A 9,481-nucleotide genomic window follows, 5' to 3' on the forward strand; every position below is an offset into this window, starting at 1 on the left:
TGATGGTGCCCATCTACAGTCCCAGTGACTCAAGAGGCTGAGCCAGCAGGATCACAAGTTTGAGGCCAGCCTGGTCAACTTAGCAAGACCCTGTCCCAAAAAGAAAAAGTGAAAAGGGCTACGGATGTAGCTCAGTGGTAGAGGGCCCCTGGGTTCAGTCCCCTGTACTGCAAGAATAAATAAATAAATGAAAGTATCCTGATCCCTTGGTTAGTTCTGGAATCTCATCTGGGACCTGCTGTGGTCCTTCTGGGTTTTTGTCATTTTGTGTGGGGGAAGACACTTTTTCTTTCTTTCTTTTTTTTTTTTTTTTTTTTAAATTTCTCTGCACCATTGCTGAGTCAAGAGTAAGTCTAGAAGGAGAAGTCCCTTCCTTTGGAGAGGGGTTGTAGAGAAGAGCACAGGCAGTTTCAGCCTGCCAATACTGGACTAAAAATGGCATTTCCCAAAACTGGCCAGCAAGAAGTCGATTGGCAGTGCACCATAGTGAGCTGAGCCCTGGGTGGAGCTGCGTAGGGGCGTGATGGACAGCGGTGGCAGTCCGTTTGTGCTGCTATGTACCCAAATGCTTGAAACTGGGTAATTTATAAAGAACAGAAGTGTATCTCTTACTGTTGTGGAGGCCACGATCAAGACTTCAGTGTTGGTGGTGTCACTGGAAGGATCTGGGGAGATTTAGTCAGCTTTTTTGCTGCTGTGACTAAAAGACCTGATCAGCAAAACTATAGAGGAGGAAAGGTTGTTCTGGGGGGGCTCACGGTTTCAGAGGTCTAAGTCCATGGACAGCTGACTCCATTCCTCGGGACTCAAGGTCTGGCAGGACATCAGGGTGGAAGAGGGTGGCAGAAAGCAGAGACCAGAAAGCAGAGAGAGAATCTTCTCTCTCTCGAGATACAGATATACCCCAAAGCCACACTCTAATTCCCACCTCCTCCAGCCACACTTCAATTACCACTCAGTTAATCCCATCAGGGGATTGATTCACTAATTGGGTTAAGACTCTTATAACCCAATCATTTCTCCTCTGAACCTTCTTGCATTGTCTCACATGTGAACTTTAGGGGGACACCTCACATCCAAACCATAACAGGGGACCTCAACTCAGCACAAGAGTCCTTGATGAATATGATAAAAAATTTCTGCACATGTTAAATATTGAGGCCCAGAGATCTAGGCAGGAAAGTAAGGAGTACACATTCAAGGGAGAATGTGGGCCAGCTTGAGAGTTAGCATGCTTTGGGATTCTCCAGCCCTTCTGTTAGAGGAAGCTTGTTGGAGAGGGGTGCCCATGGGGTGGCGTGTGTAGATCTTCTATTAACGTTTACCTAATTCTGGTCTAACCCAAGTGCCCCTGGATACTTTCAAAACTCTCTACAAAACTGTGTCCTATGTTTTAAAAACCATAAACCCTCCCGGGCACCTAGATTATTTGAGGTGTTAGTGGTCTGAGTCAGTGGATCCTGGGGCTCCAGGGATGCCTGGAGGGAGATCTCCTGCCCCCTAGGGACGGGGACACTTGACTGTTAGTAAATGTGGGTGTGGGATAAACAAGTCCCAGTTGGGAAAAGATGCACACAGGCTCATGTGCTTTATCCTGTAAGTATGGGATAGAATCCCGATTTAGGAACTTGTGGAATAGAATTCACAAAACACCCTGGGAAACTTACAAGTACACTCTTATCTTGTTCTTTTATTTTTAGAAAAACACAGAAAATCTTCAAAGTGTATGAGTTACAAGATTACAGGGAGTTCCATGGCCGTCTCTGAGAACTCAAATTTTGGGTGCATGTTAAATAACTGGAATTCTTTAAAGCTGAGGACTTAATGAAAAAGAGATTCATCCCTAATATAAATTAGAGAGTAGAGAAATGCGACCTGAAAATGGGACTCTGGATTTTAATGCAACACTTCAGCGTGGCTGGTTCTGAAAGTGGAAAGGAGAGTGGACAGGGGTCCGAGGATCTTGGCTTTTCCCTGCTCCCATTTCTAGAAAAACTGTTATTCACAGATTATCTCACGCTCTTGTTCAGCATTGCCACCTCAAGCACTAAGTCGAGAACTAGCTCTCAAACTCATTTGGTACTGAAGGGCAAAAAGAAGGCATTTTCTCCTTTAGAGGGTCGTAAAAAGGGAGTAAGTAGTGGTGATCATCACTGCGGGTCTACTTGCGGCCACCTGACCACTGCTTCAGTGTCGGCCTTGACCTGTAGACTGGTAGGCATGGGCTGTCCCCAGCTGCGTGGCCTCCAATGACTGTGTCCTCTACTCTCTATTGTGTCACACAATAGACAGCTGCATTTTGATTAAAAAAAAAAGTAAACTATAAACAGCAAAAAGTGTCTTATCATATTAAGAAGAAGGAATAATTTATCTAAATTCTTATAAGGATTATTTCAAAGTGTGAATTTAAGGAAATAAGGTAGAAAGAAAATGAGTAAATAAAAGATATAAGAAAGTTATAAACATGGAAATACATATTAAATATGGTGCTATATATAATATTTACATATTATATCAAATATTACATATATTATAAGCTGTTTATATACCTATATATATTTATATATCTGATACCATGGATGAAACCCAAGGGTGCTTAAAGAGCTATATCCCAGCCATTTTTATTTTTTACTTTGAGAATGGTCTTTCTAAGTTGCTTAGGACCCTGCTAAGTTGCCGAGGCTGGCCTTGAACTTGGAATCCTCCTGCCTCAGCTCCCTAGTTGCCGGGTGGAAACATTTTTGATAAGAAAAGTCAAAATGAAAAGGGAATGATTTTGGAAGAGAAAGAATTGCGAATGATAAAGTAATATTTGTATGTAGCTACATAAACCAAAGGAACAGAATAGAACACACAGGGACAGACTCACATAGATACAGATATCAGGTCCTTGACAGAGGTGCCAAAAATGTACATTACAGAAAAGATGGCCTTTTAAATATATGGTGCTGGGAGAGCTGGAGTCCAAATGTGGAAGAATGAGACTAGACTCTTCTCTCACCCTACACAAAAGTCAACTCAAAATGGATCAAAGACCTAGGGATTGGACCAGAAACTATGCAACTCGTAGAAGAAAACATAGGGTCAGCACTCCAGCATATAGGCACAGGAAATGACTTTCTCAATAGGATCCCTAAAGCTCAGTAAATAATACCAAGAGTTATAAATGGGATGGCATAAAATTAAAAAGCTTCTGCACAATGAAAGAAACAATTAGGAATGTGAAGAAATAACCTACAGAATGGGAGAAAATATTTGTGAGCTACTTTTTTTTTTTTTTGGTATTGAGATTGAATCCAGTGGTGTTTAACCACTGAGCCACATCCTGTCCCTTTTTGTATTTTTTATTTATAGACAGGGTCTCGCTAAGTTGCTTAGGGCCTCACTAAATTGCTGAGGCTAGCTTTGAACTTGCAGTCCTCCCTTTTCAGCCTTCTGAGTTGCTGGGATTGTAGGGGTGTGCCCCCATGCCCAGCTGGTAGCTACTCTTCTAACAGAAGACTAACATCCACAATGTATAAAGAATTCAAAAAACTTAACACCAAAACAAACAAACGGACAGACAAAACCAAATAACCCCAATTAATAGATGGGCAAATGAACTGAACAGACACTTCTTAAAAGAAGAAATACAAATGGCCCACAAACATATGAAAAAAGTGTTCAACATTGTTAGCAAATAGGGAAATGCAAATCAAAACTACACTGAGATTTCATCTCACACCAGTCAAAATGGCAGCCATCAAATACAAGTAACAATCAATGCTAGAGAGGATGTGGAGAAAAGAGACCACTTTACACTGTTGGTGGGGCTGTAAATTAGTACAACAACTATGGAAATCAGTATGGAGACTCCTCAAAAGTCTAGGCATGGAACCATCATATGACCCAGCTCTACCACTCGTTAGTATTTCTCCTGAAGAATTAGTCATTATATTACAGTGACACCCTGTTTATAGCAGCACAATTCACAACAGGTGAATATGGAACCAGAGCAGGTGTCCACCAACAGATGAATAGATAAAGAAAATGTGGTGTATATGCCCAAGGGAGTTTTATTCAGCCATGATGAAAAATAAAATTATGTCATTTGCAGGAAAATGGATGGAACTAGAAACCATTATGTTAAAGTGAAATAAGCCAAATTCAAGAGAAAGAGAGGAAGTCAAGGGTCATGTATTTTCTTTTATATTCAGAAGCTAGATAGGAAGGAGGAAAAGAAAAGTGGTGGTAGTGGTGGGGAGATCTCATGAAAATCAATGGGAGATCAGTAGAGAAAAGGGACCGGGGACGGGGAAGGGGAAGTACCGGGGAGTGATATTAGTCAAATTATATTGTTGTATGTGTGCATGTATGAATATGTAACAACAAATCCCACTGTTATGTACAACAGTATACACCAATAAAAAAATCATGGAAAAAATACCTATGGTTACTGAGATTGAGAAACATTGATTTAGGAAAAATGCTGCACCAATTATTTTAGAATAAATAATCTAGGCTGATAGAAAAAAAAAAGAATTTTTGTCCTAAAGCAAAATGATTGGTTTGTTCCCAAAGTGGAAAAAGAGAGGACAAAAGCTAAGGATTTAAGTAAGTTGCAGCGTGTCTGAGTTGTAGAAGGTTTATCAGAGTTAAAGCTTATAACAGGAAATTTACAAGTGAGATGAAATTGGCTATAATTAAGAAAGTTGTTCTAAAACCAAAATTTTATATGCTGATGTAATTTCAAAATCTAACTATTTAAAGCAGTGAGGTATTCTGTTCTTAGCAATAGTCATAAAGAACAAGCTTAGAGAGCAAGAATTTCGTCTTATCAAGATAGTCTCTTGGGTTTGCTATCTTTGTTAAGCCTTTGATTACTTAGGAAAATGAGGCTTAACAGAGTCAGAACTTACTTGAATGTGTCTTCCTTCCTCCCTTCCTCCCTTCCTTTCTTTTTGGCACCAGGGATTCAACCCAGCAACACTTAACCACTGAGCCACATCCCCAGGCCTATTTTGTGTTTTATATTAGAGACAGGGTCTCACTGAGTTGCTTAGCGCCTCACTAAGTTACTGAGGCTGGCTTTGAACTCATGATCCTCCTGCCTCAGCCTCCTGAGTTGCTGGGATTACAGGTGTGCATCACCACATCTGGCTCCGAATCTCTTGATGAAATCTGAGTCTTTCAGATTACAACAGTTCTGTGTTAGGAGGATGGCAACAGGAGTATTCCAACAACTGAAACCAGTTTCTGTCTGTCTCCTTTGGCTCTAATGAGGATGACTTTCCATCCCTGACTAGGCAGGGTCATAGCCCCTTGCCAGCAAAACAGCTCTGGAAAATGAACCTGCATCCTTTAGCAGCTCTCAAGAATAAGGGATTGATGGGCTGAGGATGGCTCTGTGGCAGAGCACTTGCCCGACATGCATGAGGCCCAGGTTGATCTCTAACATTGGAGGAGGGGAAGGTGAGAATTGCAAGTCCAGGGGGTGTGGATGAGGTAAGATAGAAGGAATTTTAACAAAGATGGTAGAAAGGAGACAAGAGGAAGGACAAGACTAGAAGTTTGTTCTTCAGAGCTCCCCTCTCCAAGCTGAGATAGGAAGCTGGGGATATAGAAAAAGGAAGATACACGGAGGCTTCAAAGACAAGCACACCCACTCAGCATACGCCTTTGAGCCCTGGAGTGCAGAGCAAGAAACTCCGAGCAGCTTGGCCTGTGTCCCTGACCCTTGTCTTTGGCCCAAGTCCTTGATCTCAAAAAGTCACAGGAGGTAAGGGCAGTGCCGGAGCCCAGGGAAAAACGGCAGGACTCTGTGAAAGTCCACCCAGACTCCCCTGCTGTCCCTCTGTAAATATCGATGTCCCCACCAAGGGGCTTCGACTTCCCACTCTTCTCCCTCAAATGTGGTTCTATGTTCCTAAGAAATCTGTGTTTCTACCTGATGCACCCTAAATGCACTTCTGCAACATTTGTCAAGAGCCCCACTTGTCCTGATTTGAGGTCCCCTCTCCAGGAATTCTTTGGACCTCCTCCAGTAATAAAGCCATTTCTCCCATTGGCCTGACACCCTAAATATCTGGGAAATCCCCAAATCACTCACAATCTTCAAGTTACTGGAAATGTCCCCACTTATGAAAACTGCCCTATGAAATTTATCAGCCCATGAATACATATATTTTTAGAATAGATTGAGCAAAAGGAGATATGAATCCTTTAATATAGGGCATTTTTCCACGTGATCTATGATCAGTTCGTGGAGAACATGTCAGCCTAAGGATCCTGAGAATCACCAGACCATCGTAAAGGATCCTGTGATCAGTAGGCTGATGTCATTCCCACATACCTTCCTATGTCCAACCCTTCAAACTTTCCTTTAAAAAAGGAACCTGAGACTCTAAAAGTGTGTCACTTGTGAGATAGCCTGCATTTTCCGTGAACGTGTACTCTGTGGCTTCCTAAGTAAATTCCTCTGCCTCAAGATCTGACATGTACTGAGATACTTTTCCATCATGTGTGCCAGGACCTGTTGTCCTGAGTTGAGATCTCCTCTTTAGAACTCCCGGGACCCCTCTGGGGATCTCCTCATGTGGCAGAAGGCAGGATGGTAGGAGATTCTTGAGACAGCCCACGCTTTTGTGCAAGTTGCCAGTGCAAAACAGCACAGCTTTGGGGTACGAATTGTTTAGATTGAGCTTCTTTTTCAAGGCAGAAATAGGGTAGTCAGTTTCAGTGGTAGTTTTTCAATAGCTGAATGGGTTAAAAGTAATTGTGAATTAGGTCGATGGAGAACACCTGATTCCTGTGCAATTGTAAAAAGGGTGAAATCATAACAATAGCCGCCGTTTACTTAAGACTTGGTATGTGACATGGTTGAATAGGAGGTGTCCCCCCAAAGCTCAGGAGAAAATGTTTATCAGAGGCAAAGGAAGTCAGTTATGAGAGCTGAAATCTCGTCCGTGGATTAATCCATTGGAAAGGTCTCCTGGACTGGGCGGTAACTGTAGGCAGAGGGGGCGTGGCTGGAAGATGTGAGTCACTGGGGACATGCCCTTGGGGATCATGTCTTGTCTCCCTGATTCCTCCTTCTCTCTCTTCCCAGCTGCCAAGGGCTGAGCAGCTTTCCTCCTCTATGCCCTTGTGGCATGATGTTCTACCTCATCTTGGGCCCAGAGCAGTGGAGTCAGCTGACCGTGGGCTAAACCTCCGAAACCCTGAACTCAAACTTTTCTTCCTTTAAGTTGTTCTTTTATCCCCTAAGTTTTTCTTGTTGGGTATTTTGTTCACAGAGATGAAAAGCTGACTAAAACCATATGTCAGGTGCTGTTGTAAGGACTTTGCATAAATTATTTCTTTTAAAATTTGATTGATTGATTGGAGTACTGGCGATTGAACCCAGATGTGCTCCACCACTGAGTTACATCCCCAGGCCTTTTACATTTATTCTGAGACAGATTCTCTCTGAGTTGCCCAGGCTGGCCTCAAATTTACAAACCTCCTGCTTCAGCTTCCTGAGTCACTGGAATTACAAGTGTCTACCACTGTTCCTGGCTTAAATTACCTTTTTATCTTTAACTCAGCTCTGTGAAGCAGGTGCTATGATTTCCTACATTTCATTAAGATAGAAACTGAGGAACACAGAGGTCAACTAAGTTGCCCAAGGTCTCAAATTCATAAAATCAAAGCTCAAATTCAAACCAGGTAGTTTGGCCTAAAAGCCTGCACTTTACATATATATGTGTATATATGTGTGTATATATGTGTGTGTGTGTATGTGTGTGTGTGTGTGTGTGTGTGTGTATTCCCAACATATATATATGTCATCAATGTACCTTTATTTTATTTATTTATATGTAGTGCTGAGAATCAAACCCAGGGCCTCACACATGCAAGGCAAACGTTCCACGACTGAGCCCCAGGCCAGCCCCAGCCCCAGCCTGCACTTTTCACCGCTATGGACTATGGAGCCATGAATTACCAAAGCTTTAGCATCATGACAGCTTAGTGTCTGCAGTCACAAGGGAGAGCTGGTAAGAGGATATAAATAATTCAACGTGGCTGATCTCTATTATAGGGAGAATATCTCAAATGTCTAACTCAACCCTTTCACATCCTGGTTATAATCCAGGAAGTCAAAATGGAGCTGTGTGATTCTGGCCACAGAACTAAAATTAAGAGAATTACTAATCAGAGGACAGTGGCTGCTGAGAGTCAGGGCAGCAATGATTTTGAATACCTTCCATATTATGGTGCGTGATATTTTTATACACTGACTTTAAAATTCAGAAAAAGCCTTCCTTACAGATAAGGAAACTAAAGCTCGGAGATATTAACTTACTCATGCAAAAATGTAGTTAAGTTTCCAAAAAGGGATGTGGAGACAGATCTAAGAGACTTCAGAATATGGGCTCCTTCCATACTTTGGTAAACAAGTAGAATTCATTTTATAAATTAACCTTCTTTCTTGGTGTCAATTAACATAACCAAAAATATCTAGATTAAGTACATAGTCTGATTTTTACCCCAACGGATAGCTATCACAATCAGTTACAGGTATGAAGAACATGGCACCTACATGATTTTTTGGTTGCAAGCGACTTTTGCTTAGAATTCTTGCACCTTGGTAAGTTAAAAGCAAAGGATAGAAAGGTAAGACATGGAAACACTTTAATTTTGTGTCTACACCCCAGATACACATTGTTGCAATCAGACTTTTAGCTGTAAGAAAAAAAAAAAGTTGAGCCCAGCAGGGTTCCCTTTTCCTGCCTACCTTCCTGCTACTAGCTTTGAGGTTCCCAGCACAGCTTATGCCTAAAAGGTCCATGGCTCTGATGAGGGCATTTTTGAAAGGGAGCAGCCTCTTCATTCATTCTACAGGGATTACATGAGAATCCCTCCTGAGCTGCTTCTGAAAATGCTCTAGGATGAACATCAGCAAGAAGAGGAGAGATCCCTGCAGGGCCATCCCGAAGCCTGTTGCTTGTGAGCCGCATGATGGCAAGAAACCCCGGTCCAGTGTTTGGCGGGACATTCTGTCCGCATTGCTTGGGGTCCAATTACTCTACTCAGCAGTTTCTCTCCGTATTGGCAAAAGAATCTGATATTTACTGGATGCTACTCTAGAACATATAGTGATTGCCTGATGGGAGTTCATGGGCATTTGTTAATGAAAATAGAAAACATTGAAAGGGTTCAAAAGTAGGAAAGTGTGTTTGGAGTTCTAGAAGTACCAGTTAGGGTGAAGGCCTGATCTCTAAGATTCCTTCCAGGCTCAATGTACTTTCCACCTGTGCTTACCAGATGCTGGCTTTGTGATGCTTTAGCGTTTTCCGATTTCTCAAGGGAGCCTAAAGAAGGTGCTTAGAAATTAAATTGTAATCTATGCTAATTGAAAAAGTATGAGCGTTGGTTTTCTCATTTGATTAAGAGGGCTTTTTACAATATCCATCTTGTGGGAATGTTTTAAAGATTAAATGTGATGATGTGCTGAAAATGC

This window comes from Spermophilus citellus, assembly GCF_964194105.1.
Source record: "Spermophilus citellus genome assembly, chromosome: 3".
Classification (NCBI taxonomy): Eukaryota; Metazoa; Chordata; class Mammalia; order Rodentia; family Sciuridae; genus Spermophilus; species Spermophilus citellus.